General features: G+C 32.9%; 1 long non-coding RNA gene across 1 annotated transcript; it reads left to right on the top strand.

The window, feature by feature from the left end:
• The first annotated feature begins 3,399 nt into the window (after window positions 1-3,399).
• LOC111911108 (uncharacterized) lies at window positions 3,400-5,254 on the top strand. The gene is made up of 2 exons (XR_002856773.3): window positions 3,400-4,693; window positions 4,992-5,254. It is a non-coding gene; the product is annotated as an uncharacterized LOC111911108 (long non-coding RNA).
• Window positions 5,255-13,101: the final 7,847 nt, after the last annotated feature.

The following is a 13,101-nucleotide window of genomic DNA, read 5'->3' as shown; positions in this document are numbered from 1 at the left end:
TTTGGTAGTGGACAATAATTTTGGGACAAACTAAAATAGTAAGGTGCACAATAATTTTGGGACGGAGGGAGTAATATATAATATTATCTTTATTTTGTATTAGTATATATTATTATTATTATTATTATTATTATTATTATTATTAGGTGCTCTTTTTAATTATTGAAAGTTTTAGATTTTATTTACATCAAGTTTTTTTTTAATGCAAAAAAAAACAGCATGGTAATTTAATCTTTTATAGAAAAATATGACAAATTTAATATGACAATGAAATGCCATGAAAAACAACGTGACAATTGTAGCTCTCCAGCCTTATCATTGATGTAGTTGGTATATCATATGAGATTTATTTGAAAGGATTTCAACTGAAGACGTCATGCTAATGCTAATGGAATGGTATTCTAGAAATCTACATATTTCTTAGAAGAAACAAATATATATAAAATGAAAGAAAGAGAGTTGTGAGAGGATCCTGGCCCCAGGAGAGTTACTTCTATATAACCACAAGGCAATAATTTTAGAAACACATGGTGGTGGAGAGAATGCCACGACTTCAAAACAAAAAGCAAACAAAAAGGCATTAAACTCTTGACAGATTAAAATAGAACTGCACAAAAATAAGACACAAAAGGTTACATGATATCGCATGATTAAAGACCATAATTACAAATCCTCTTCGATCGACCTCTATTGCTTTACTAGATGGTAAGATGTGGATCAAAGTGAGAACACATACCCATGGCACTAGCTTTTATAATAAATAAATAAGTAATCTTAAAGATTATTTTATTAAAAAAATATACTTCCTTCATCCCAAAATTATTGTCCACAGACAAAAACACATAGATTAAGAAAAACAATTATTAGTTTTGTCTTTTTAAATAAAATGACCCTCTTGTCCTTTTCTAAAACCAATGGGAAATATGCATTTATAATTATTCAAGTTTACTTTATTAAATGTTAGGGGTAATATGGTAAAAGTGTATAATAATTTTGGGACAAACTAATATACTAAGGTGGACAATAATTTTGGGACGGAAGAATAATTTTGGGACGGAAGAAGTAATAAAGAAACTTAGAAGCTAATTTTTTTCGGAATATATATAACAGGAAGAAAAAAAAACCCTTTAATTATTTCTATTTCGATTAGTAATGAAAACGAAAGGATGTGACTGGAGACACCGTCAGGGGCCCACTTTTCCTTATAAACCCATCGCTTCATCCACCAATTTCAACACAACAAAGAAAATCACACACCCAAAGAAGACATATCAAATATGTTGATGAACATCGTCTTCTACCTCTGCATACTCTTCCCGGTCTTCCGTATCAAGCAAGATTTGTTCAAGTTAATCAAGGACTTCTTCTTCTACTTGTTTCGATGCGATAACTCTACTCCATACCCAAGTCTCGTCGATCTTCCGGTTATCAGGTTCGAAGATCTGCTGGAAAGGCGACAGAGGTCCGTGGAAGAGATGTGCTTCGTATGCTCCGCTGATTACCATCTTGATGACGTTGTTTGTCAGCTCAGCAGGTGTCGACACGTCTTCCACTCCGACTGTGTCGGTCAATTGCTTCACCGGAAACAGCCCTCTTGCCCGTTCTGCCGCTCTCCGATCTTCTCCGGCCTTTCGCCGACGGCTTGTAAAACCTTTTGACCGTAGGTTGTGTAGAAGAAGATAAAGACTCCTAATCAGTCCCTTGTCGTTCTTCTACATTTTTGTAAAGTTTGTGCTTATCTTGATTGCATGGTTAACATTTGATATTGTTGGCTGTTTTTTATTAACAAAAGTAGTGATTGAATAGTTAACTAATAGAATACAGTACGTCGATATATTAATACACGAATCCGCTTTCTCAATATAAAAAAATCACAAATACATGCCTTTGAGGGGAGAGAACTTCTGCCCATCACTTCCTATCGACCACCTCCCGCTTGCCATCTCTTCTACGGTTGTACCGGTGACTTCTTCCCCTGCTCATCCTGAGTTTCTTCTAGTATTACAAACGACACACATGGTGTTCAATGGCGGAAGATTTCGAATCTGATCACTACATTTGAACACGACGTGTGTTTATGAGAGAGAAGGAGAGGAAGAGAGGTTCTCGAGAGATTGATTGGAAGGCCGGAGACATGCCGGAGGTCCGTCGTTTTCGAATTAGGGCAAACTGCAAAGCGAAGCCTTTGTTGCGTGTGAGTAGAAAATCTGTTCAATCGATAAATTTTAAATGAATGTTTTCTTTTTTCTATATTTAGTAAAATTCGATAACTGGTTTATAAAGAAACTATAAGTATTATGAACAGAAAATATGTTCCGTGGACAATTTTTAATAAGAAAGACAAAAAAAACTTATATAACTCAAGATTTCTTAAACAATATATATTATAAACATAAACATTTAAGATATATTCTTATACGGATGAGATTTAGAACCGGAAAACCGGACTGAAACCGGAATCGGACCGGAATCAAAATATTTAAAATCGGTTCGGGTCCCGGGTTTAAAGAATGGCTCTATCCGGGTTTCGGGTCCTTTGGGTCCGGGTAAACTGTCGGGTTTAAGAACCGGAACCATGTTAGGAACCGAAACCGGTTTCTATGGAAAGTTTAAAACATGCATATCTCATTCGTTTGAAGTCGGATTGGCATGAGGATTTTTTCTATAGTATAGTGTACATTTTTTACATGATTTTAGACTATAATTTTGTCATTTTTGAGTTTATATTCATTGACTTATAGTCTCTCAAAGTCGTGATATCAAAGCTGAAAATTTTATGTTTTTCAGCTTTTTTTATATTCTGTGATGGTTTTAAAACATGCATATCTCATTCGTTTAAAGTCGGATTGACATAAGGTTTTTTCCATAGTATAGTTTATAGTTCCTACATGATTTTAAACTATAATTTTGTCATTTTTGGGTTTATATTCATTGACTTATAGTCTCTCAAAGTTGGGATATCAAAGCTGAAAATTTTATGTTTTTCAGCTTTTTTTATATTCTGTGATAGTTTTAAGACATACATATTTCATTCGTTTGAAGTCAGATTGACATGAGGTTTTTCCATAGTGTAGTTTATAGATTGTATATGATTTTAGACAATAATTTTGTTATTTTGGGTGTTTATTCATTGACTTATAGCCTCTCAAAGTCGGGATATCAAAGCTGAAAATTTTATGTTTTTCAGCTTTCTTTGTATTTCGTGATAGATTTAAAACATACATATTTAATTCGTTTGAAGTCGGAATAGCATGCGGTTTTTTTTCTAAAGTGTAGTATAGAGTTTGTATATGATTTTAGACTATAATTTTGTCATTTTTGGTTTCATATTCATTGATTTATAGTCTCCCAAAGTTGGGATATCAAAGCTGCGAAATTTTTTTCTCAACTTTATTTTTGTATTTTGTGAAATTTTAAAACATGCATTCGACCCACTTTACCCGGTTCTCCGGGTTTTTCAGTTTTAAACCCACTTTACCCGATTCCATTCGACCCACTTTGATATTTCTGGGTTTTTCGGTTCTAGACCCACTTTACCCGGAACTGAACCGGAACCGGTTCATATGTTCTGATCCGGTTTTCGGTCCTAAAAAATCTCGTTTACCGGTTCCCGGATTTTCCGGGTCCGGGTCTACCAGTCCGAGTTTGGACCCATTCTCATCCCTATATTATTATGTCTGTATGTAAAATTCATAGTTTTTTATATTGAAACAGGTGAAAATTCTTGTAGAACTACGTGATGAAGAATATTAAAGATGAAATATCTATAAAAAAAATAAAAATAAATAAATAAATACAACGAGGCGAAGATATTGGGTTGTGAAAGTAGGTTTGTAAAAAATATATTTCATGAGTTTTTGAGATTTCATTTTTTTTTGAACTGTAGTGTATATATAAAAGACGAGCCATAAGCTAGAAAAAAAAAACAAATCAATTAGTTCATGAGCGGATTCTGCATCCACCCACTAGAGGTTTTCTTAATTTTATGGTTCCTATTAGAAAGCCAATTATATGAAAAAGAAACAATAGAATCAAACATGAACTCTTACTTGTTATTCCCAAACACTTGTGGATTCTGATATGTCCAAAGAACCCAAATCAATGAAGCACATGTGACCTCAATGACAGATCTTCGAGCATCTGTTAACACGTGATCATCAATCCAAACATACACATCTTCAATAGAATGAAAACTCGGAATCAATAAATCTAAGGCTCCATTTGTTTGTCTCTTGATTGAAAAATTAAGAGGTAAGATCTTAAAAGTTCAGATGAAGCTCGTTTGGTAACCTCTTAAAAAAATACATCTGCATCGGATAAAAGGCTCTTAATTTTTTAGACTTGTATCCAAGTTAGAAAAAAATGACGTAACAGCCCTAATTCACGCCTTTCTACTCTTCTCATCAGCACGCCACCTCCTTTTTTTCTAATCGACGCATACTGTCAATTCCTCCATCCATAGAAGCTTCGTTCCTCCATTCCATCTCCGTTGCCGGTGTCGTCTCCGATCCTCCCAGTCAGGGTCGTCATCGTCGCCTCCAGCTGCTACTCCATCCTTGCATCTCCAACGTTGCATCTTGGACGTCAAAGGACTGGCGTCGGCGTCGCACAGGTCACCGCACACCTTCGCCGTTGAGTACACCCGTCATACAGTACTTCGCACAGGTGCAACACATCTAATCTTCTGAAATCGGTATTCTTCTTTATAATCTCATGTTTTCTTTTGTTTTTCTTGTTGAAACCGATGAAATTTCCTTGAAATCGGTTGTAAAACTTGCTGAAATGCTTGTAGTCGGTTCTAAAAATTGTTTAATTTATGGTTATGTTGCTGAATTTATTTGTTTGGTTTGAAATATGATTTGATTTTGATGAGATGTGGCTTCTTTCCCATGTTTATTTTACTTGCATATGAACCATTTGATGAAATGCCTGAATGTAATTGTTTCAACTTATGATTTATTAAAATTTCTTTGTATTGAATCTTTTTGCAGAAAAAAAACTTTGGATGATAAAAACTGTCAAGAAGGATAACAACCAAGGATTCTATATAGATGCTATCAAGAAGGGGGTGATAATGGATGCAGTTTTCAGTGTTCATTTTCCTAATGTTTATTGTTGCAGTTTTTAAGTTTATTTGGATTATTGCATTTGTATGTAGATCTGTTAACATCAATTTTTGTAATGTGATCCATATTAGCATACAATTCAGCACAAAAATTCAGAGGTTCTTACCAAACAACATGTTTAAAATTCATATATGATCATCTTAGAAATTTAGACCTCTTAAAAATTCAGATCTTGCCAAACAACCCCTAAGTATCTAACCAAGTCGTCGACTTATTCCAAAGTTTTGTTGCTAAAGAACACTTCAAAAATAAATGAACTAGGGATGAGCATTTGGACTGGGGAACCGCCCGGAACCGGAACCGATGTCGAAACCGGAACCGGATAGAACTGATCAGGTCGGGACCAGGACGATATTCTTGTGGGTTTTTGAAACTGGGAACAGGTAGGAACCGAAACCGGTAGAACCGGAAAAAACCGAAACCGTAACCGAAATATTTCTCAAAATATGTTGTTATTTCTCGAGGATCAGTTTCAACATTGAAGAACTAGTAGAACCGATGGTCGAATTCGGTTTCTATTTGCCATCAAGTTCGGTTCCCGGACTGGGCCAATTCCAATGCTCATCCCTAAAATGAACCACTTCTTCAAGCACCTTCCCACAACAAGGAAATAAGAGTGAAGGCAATTCAATACCTCTATAATCAAAATTATAATGTGTCGGCAACCGGTTAAGCAAAAGTCTCCAAATAAAAATATTAATTTTTATGGAAAGTAACTTATTCCATTAGTAGCAACACCACTAGTGGGAGAGTCACGAGATCCAATCTATGTCTAGCAGCCTTCACGGTAAACAAAATCCTCCGTCCCGATAACCCATCTTAAAGAGTCATGCCTATCTGAAGGCTGAAAAGAATCCAACATCTCCATAAGTTGGTGAAGATGCGACTGCAACATCCCACTAACTATTGATCTCCCCCACATAACCATCCTAGCATTACCTGACCAATACTCAATACTCAGAGATATACGCATCACCATTAGAAGCTAAAGCGAACAATCTTGGCAACCTGTCACTCAATATCACATCACCCAACAAAGCATCCAACGAGAATTTTGTAGCAGTCCCATTACCCACTTGTCTACGCACCGAGTCAAAGGGAATTTTACCATTGTTATGTGATTTCATTTTATAAAAAAAAATAAAAAAATGGTTTTTTGAAAATTTAATGTTTGGTTATATGAAAAAACTTAAAGATAATTTTTTATCAACATTTAAAAGGAAGATTTGAATATATTAAGAATTTTAATTTTTTTGGAATCTTTTACAACTTTTTTGGTTGTAAAAGGCAAATACTCTTTAACATATTTATAAGCTAAGACAAGTATTTTTTTTAAAAATAATTCATTGACTTATTAACTTTTTTTTACTACAAAGATTAATCCAAATATTTATTAAAAAATCTTATTTTCTGGCGACTTTAAGTCAATAAATCATTTTATTTAAAAGTATTTTTAATGTTTAAAATAAAATACCAAACACATTCCGGATAATACATAAGTATAATGGTTGGTTTTTAAAGATTAAAATAAGAATCAATAGCGTATAATAATAATAATAATAATAATCCTATGTCATTAAAAAACGTCATTTATTTAGTCAAAGCATATTCTAGTTTTAAGACTAAATAAATTATATTATTATTTAAAACTCTACTTACTTTTGGGTTGATAGAAGATCAAATGTTGTTTGTCAACTTTTAAAATTCTAAAATAATAAAACTATTTGAATCTGTAGTATATTTACGGATTAAGTGAAGCTTATGTAGATTTCGTAGATTTCGTAACAAGAGGGTATTTCAGCGATTCCTGTCTCACCTGATGTTGGGGCTGTTTGGGATGATCGTATTAAATCTGTAGTATATTTACGGATTAAGTGTAGAGACAAATGTGGAATGTATAATCAAGGCGAATGAATATCTTCTTTTCTCATATGTAATTTCATTAACTACTCTAGTAACTTTTTTTTTTCTTTTTTAATACTCACCCACCGTTTTAATATATTTATCGTTTTCAAAAAATAAAATTAAATTAAATTAAGGGCAATTATTTTAAATATGGTGATAATTATTGTTGGTGATTAAGTTTTTAATTTAATGATTATTATTTTTGATAATTAAGTGTCAAATACAATGATGATTATGTTTTACGAATAAATCACCAAAACAATGATCATTATTTTTTTATTATTAAACGCAAATGTAATGACAACTATTAATGATCATAATTTTTATAATTGTCAACTCTCCTATCCGATGACCATTAATTATTGTTACTATTCTTCCCGAACTCATATACAAAAATACTTTTCTTTTAGAAAATGCAAATATATTAAGAGAGCCAAACTAGTAAGAAACAAAAAGGGTAAAAAATCAAAAGAACAAGAAGCAAGGGAAAGGAACAGAAAACAACAGAAACAATTTACAAGTTTAGGAAAGAAAAGATAGGTAAAATGATTTGAGAAGATAATTAACTTTTAAATAAGTTTACATCTGGGTAATAAACTTGTTGGAAATGTTTATATATGACCATGATGACCGGCTGTAACAGGTTACATTCTAGATGTGAATACTTTCTATAAATTTGTTACTTAGATGTGTACAAAAAAAATAGTTACCCAAATATGAACAAAACGAAAAGTAAGAGTAAAAATTACACGAATGGTCCCTGTGGTTTGAGGGAATTTGTGTTTTTGGTCCGTAGCTTTTTTTTTTTTTTAACTCGGATGGTCCCCACTGTTTATTTTTATTGCGCGTTTGGTTCATGTTTTACCTAAAAAGACTATTGTCCCCTTATTAATTTATTTTATAATTAATTTTCTTATTTATGTATTTATTTTTATATATTTAAAAAAAGTTAATAAACCTCATATATTTGTATATCCTCACCCACTAAAGATGAAGAGACAATGTATATTATAAGAATGATCCGATTCGCAAGGACCATGATTGGGAATTGTTTGATCATCTTTCTCTGAGGAAGAAGCAAAATAGAATCAACTTGAATTCGGGACCACTATTCGAAATCTTAGTGAAACATTGGATTTGTTATCTCTCTTCTGCTTTTCGTGAAAAAAAAATACCAATTGAAGTGGAGGGTTTTTCAAACAACAAGGGGTTGTGTCAACTATTAAATCAAATATTATTGAGCACTAAAGATGAGGGGATACAAATATATGAGGTCTATTAATTTTTTTTAAATATATAAAAAATAAATACATAAATAAGAAAAATAATTAAAAAATAAATTAATAAAGGCACAATAGTCTTTTTAGGTAAGACAATGACCAAACGCACAACTAAAATAAACAGTAGAGACCATCCGAGTTAAAAAAAAATAAGTTAGGGACCAAAAACACAAATTTCCCCAAACCATAGAGACCATTCGTGTAATTTACTATTACTTTTCGTTTTGTTCATATTTGGGTAACTATTTTTTTGTACACATCTAGGTAACGAATTTGTAGAAAGTGTTCACGTCTAGGATGTAAAATGCTACAGCCGGTCATAATGATTATATGTGAACACTTCCAACAAGTTTGTTACCTAGATAAGTACAAAAAAAGATAGTTACCCAGATATGAAGTTACCGAAAAATTAATTACCTTCCCAAGTCATTTTAATATATTAAGGCAATCATTTTAATATATATTTAGCCCTTTGTTATCCCTTTATTATCCCAAAAAGATACTCTGATCAATCTATTTAATCCCTTTATTTCCAAAAAAATAAAATACAATTAAATTAAGGGCAATCATTTTAATATATTCAACCCCCCCCCCCCCCCCCTTTCTAATTTTAACCCAGTAAACACAATCGACATGATGTTGTTAGCCACATTTGTAGGATTCACGATACATTGCTTGAAAATCCTATCATTTTTCGCCTTCCAAATCCACTAGAGCATATCACAACAACATATAGTAAGTAAGGTATCCCGTTTTTTCGGGCATTGTCCCCATTTAGCTGCAAAGTCTAATGGTTCACCCACTTTTGTATAATTAACATCATTGATGCCACACCATTTGAAACCCTATTCTCTAGTGATTTTTGCAAAACGACACCCATTAAAGGATGTGTATAGTAGGATGAGATTTAGAACCGGAAAATCGGACCGGAACCGGAATCGGAATCGGACCGGAACCGGAATCAGACCGGAACCGGAATATATAGAACCGGTTCCGGTTCCGGATTTAAAAATTGGCTTTATCCGGGTTCCGGGTAATCCGAGTTTGGGTCCATTGGGTCTGGGTAAACAGGGTCTAAAAACCGGAACCGGAACCACTTTTAGGCCCGGAACTGTTTTTTTGTGAAACGTTTAAAAGATGCATATCTCATTCGTTTCAGCTCCGATTGACATACGGTTTTTTCCAACATGTAGTTTAGAGTTTGTACATGATTTTAGACTATAAATTTGCCATTTTCAGTTTTATATTCATTGACTTACAGTCTCCCAAGGTCGATATATCAAAGCTGGAAGTTTTTAATTTTTCAGTTTTTTTGTATTTGGTGAAAGTTTTAAAACATGCATATCTAATTTTTTTTTTTAAGTCGGATTGACATATGGTTTTTTTCCAACTTGTAGTTTACAGTTTGTACATGATTTTAGACTATAATTTTGTCATTTTTGGTTTAACATTCAATGATTTACAGTCCTCCGAAGTCGGGATATCAAAACTGAAAATTTTCAACTTTTCAGCTATTTGTTTTTGTATTCTGTATTATGTGAAAATGTGAACACGTGCATATCACATTCGTTTAAATTCGGATTGACATGCAGTTATTTCCAGAGTTTATTTTAGAGTTTGTACATGATTTTAGACTATAATTTTGTTAATTTTGGTTTCATATTCAATGAGTTACAATCCCCCAAAGTCGGGATATCAATATGAAAATTTTCAAAGTTCAACCCACTAAGTAGTAAGTAATTACCACAAAATTCCGGTTTTTCCAGTTCTAAACCCCCTTTATTCGGTTCCAACCTACCCACTTTGATGTTTATAGGTTTTCCGGTTCTAGACCCACTTTACCCGGAACCATACCCGGAACCGAACCGGAACCGGTTCCTATATACCGGTCTGGTTTCCGGTTCTACAAAATCCCGTTAACTGATTCCGGGTTTCCGGGTCCGGGTCCATCCGATCCGGGTTTAGACCCACTTTCATCCCTAGTGTATAGGAAACATCCTTCACTTTTTTGGTGTCACATCAGATATTCCCTCACTCTTCTTTCCCTCACAAAAATGCGGAAAATTATCATCTTTCACTATCTTTTACTACATTTTTTTTACCTTTTTAAAAAAATATATTTTTTACGAATATTATATACTTATTTTGTAGGAAATTAAAACCAATGAGTTTTGATATATTTTTTATAATTTTTAATAGATATATAATTTAATAAATATTAAATAAATAAATAAATAATGTCTGACCAATCAGAGGAGGAGAGAATGCGGGGAGCATTCCCATCACCTCCTTCCCGCACCCTCAGTGTAGTGTTCCAAGGTGCGAGTTCATTTCCCGTACGCCTTTCCCCCACACTCCGCACAACCTTAGTGACCATTGTTTTATGGTTATGAAATTCCTTGCATTTTGTAATTCAATAACCACAATAATGTTGTCATGATATTTCTAGATGAAAGTTTGGTGGGTTTGAAAATTCAATGATAATTATTTTTAGTCATCAAGTCTTCAATAAAGTGATCACTTAATTTATTTGGTCAATAAATGTATAACACTACCAAAAATTTATGACGATTTAATATACGGCGACTAAAAGATAATGTTAAGAACCAAATTTTTTAGTCATTAAAAATTGGTCGTAACGATTTTTAGATGGTGTGAAAATCTTTTAAAATGATTTTTAGAACTTCTTATAGTGGAAATATATCCAAATAGCAATTAAGAGGGTGTGAAAATCTTTTAAAATGGTTTTTTAGAATTTTTAGCTTTTTCTAAAAAAATAAAAGTTAAAAAAGATGTTTGGACATTTTAAAAAGTTTTTTTAAAACAACTTTTTGGCAACAACAAAAATAAACTTTTGAAAAATCATTAATTTGTGACTTTTTGCAAATTTTGGGTTTTTAGCTTTTGAAAAGTGAAAAATGAAACAAACACATTTTAAAACTATCTTTTATAAAAAGCCAAAAAATCAAAAATGATTTTTGTCAACATAACTTTTTAGCATGAAAAACAATCCCAAACACCCCTAAAGTTGGTGAAGCAAAGTTTTGCAGAGTTGGAAAGAGTATAGGGTGGGGTGCTGAGTAGTGAAGAAGAAAGAAAGAAGAGAGACTTTCTCTCCTCAACCGGTTATTGAGTTGGCTCACAGAACTCGACATGTTATCGGTGTTGTCGAGGTGAGTCAACAATCGCCCAACATATGTCGAAGTTGCTCCCTCTATCCTAATTAGAAGTTGTTTAACTACTTTGATGTTGAATATATTGAAAGTTTGTTAAACGATATATTGATTACCTACTTGGAAGTTGAAACTTACTGAAATTGCACACTTTGACTTTTTGAATTGATAATTCTTGAAGAAAAATTAAATATATTTTTACTTTTCGTTTTTATTTATTTTCCTGCCCATATTATATGAAATTCATTAATTTTTTTAATCATCTCTTTTAGTTGTTGACATTTATCTTCGACCAAGTAAGATGAATAAAAAAATATTTTTTTTTTTGATTTCTCATTTTTGAAACGTTACTTGCAAATGGTAGTTATTCTGTCTGAACCATGAATACTTCAGAACCCGTGAGGCGGTGACTATATTCTACTGTAGATCCATCACCCATGAGAAAGAGACACGTCAATACACTTAAATAATTTGTGTACAATAAATTATATTTAATTCATATAAAAATAATATAATTGACATAACTATGAAGAATAAAGATATGTGTTGATAAGTTTCACTGTTCAATTAAATTATTACAATATTTAGAAATACGATGACATTTAATGTACTTTTGCAAAATTTTAATAAATAATATTGCAACTTGGGCGACAAATATTAAAACAAATGAAAAAAATAAGTTATATATTAAATATTAAATAAATAAAAACTGCCATCTGTAAATTTTTTCAAAAAAAAGCATGGTATCCAAAGTCTTTTTTTAATTCTAATATATGTATATTCACCTTTCAAAAATAAATAAAAATCGAAAGTCTTAATTTTGGCAGCAAAGTTGGAGGAACTGTCTCATCGTAGCCCATTTGTCAAGCATCTTCCTTCATAAACGTTCATACAGAAGTCATAACTTATTCATTTGTCAAGCATTACAGTTGTATTTATTTGTATTTCAGTGGTTAAAATGTTATGTTTTAAATATATGTATATTTATTATAATGGACAAGGTTGTGATGAATATGATAAGCTGATTGTAATTTCATTTTCAATAGCATCTTAGCGTGAATCACGTTCCATTTGCCATTTAGGCATTTACCCATCGAAACGACGACGCTGGGTACGCCAGCATGGCACCATACCAACGTGTATGGCCCACTTCTCCTTATAAACCCTACTCCTTGACATTCGTATGCAAATTTCAAACAACAAAGAAAATCACAGACTGAATGAAAGAAGAAATATCAAATATGTTGATGAACATCGTCTTCTACCTCTGTATACTCTTTCCGGTCTTCCGTATCAAGCAAGATTTGCTCAAGTTAATCAAGGACTTCTTCTTCTACTTGTTTCGATGCGATAACTCTACTCCATACCCAAGTCTCGTCGATCTTCCGGTTATCAAGTTCGAAGAGCTGCTGCACCGACGAAACAGATTCGTGGAAGAGATGTGCTTCATATGCTCTGCCGATTACCATCTCGATGACGTTGTTTGTCAGCTCAGCAGGTGTCGTCACGTCTACCATTCTGACTGCGTCGGTCAATTGCTTCACCGGAAACATGTTACTTGCCCATTCTGCCGTTCTCCGATCTTCTCCGGTCTTTCAACGACGGCTTGTAAAAACT

Source organism: Lactuca sativa, chromosome 8 (genome assembly GCF_002870075.4).
Source record: "Lactuca sativa cultivar Salinas chromosome 8, Lsat_Salinas_v11, whole genome shotgun sequence".
Lineage (NCBI taxonomy): Eukaryota > Viridiplantae > Streptophyta > Magnoliopsida > Asterales > Asteraceae > Lactuca > Lactuca sativa.
Note: the sequence above shows the minus strand (reverse complement) of the source record. Positions and strands in the feature narration are given on the sequence as shown.